Genomic DNA, 802 nt, shown 5'->3' on the forward strand with positions numbered 1-802 from the left:
GGTTCCTGCCACCCACATAGGAAACCTGAATTGAGTTCTAAGCTCCTGGCTCTGGCCTTGGCCCAGTCCAAGCTGTTGTGGGCATTCAGGGTATGAGCCAGTAGATGGAAGCACACTCTCTGTGTCTCTCTGCCTCTCAAAAAATAAAAAAGTTTACTGTAAAAGTCCGCTGTGTTACACAGCCTCATCTAGCATTTTCCTTCTCTCTTGATCCTGTTGTCTTCCTCTTGTGTTTGATTTAATCTAAAGTTTTGTTCATCAACAGCTGAGGAAAAATAGGCTATATGTAAAATAGATATTTGTATACCTACACACCTTATAGCCTAGATGTGTAGTTGGCTAGAACATCTAGGACTGTGTGAGTGTACCCTATGACGTTTACACAATAAGATGGCCAAATAACACTTTTCCCAAAACATATTCCCATCGTTAAGTGACCCATGACCATAATTCAGGGTCTTCTATGTTTCTGCCTAATTAAAGACCTAGGATTCTGGACCAGAATTCTATGTTCAAGAGTCCTCAGTGTCAGCCTCTCTGAGTTACAGGGATTGACACTTTCAACCTAAGTAGGTCCGTTTGGAATTTCCTACCTTCTCAGATGCCATGACCGCTTGCTAGAAACTCAGTCCTATAGGAGTGCTTGCTCCCTTAGCCCCAGGCTTCCCAGCTTCTTGCTTGCTCATTTTTCCATCTGCCTGACACTGGGCAATGAGCAGGTTTGACAATGAAATCTTACTAAATCATGAATGCCTACACTTCCAATATCTGATAAAAGTGAAATGAACACTTTTATAGGAAT

Source organism: Oryctolagus cuniculus, chromosome 5 (genome assembly GCF_051225735.1).
Source record: "Oryctolagus cuniculus isolate XC-2025 breed Fujian yellow rabbit chromosome 5, ASM5122573v1, whole genome shotgun sequence".
NCBI classification, from domain to species: domain Eukaryota; kingdom Metazoa; phylum Chordata; class Mammalia; order Lagomorpha; family Leporidae; genus Oryctolagus; species Oryctolagus cuniculus.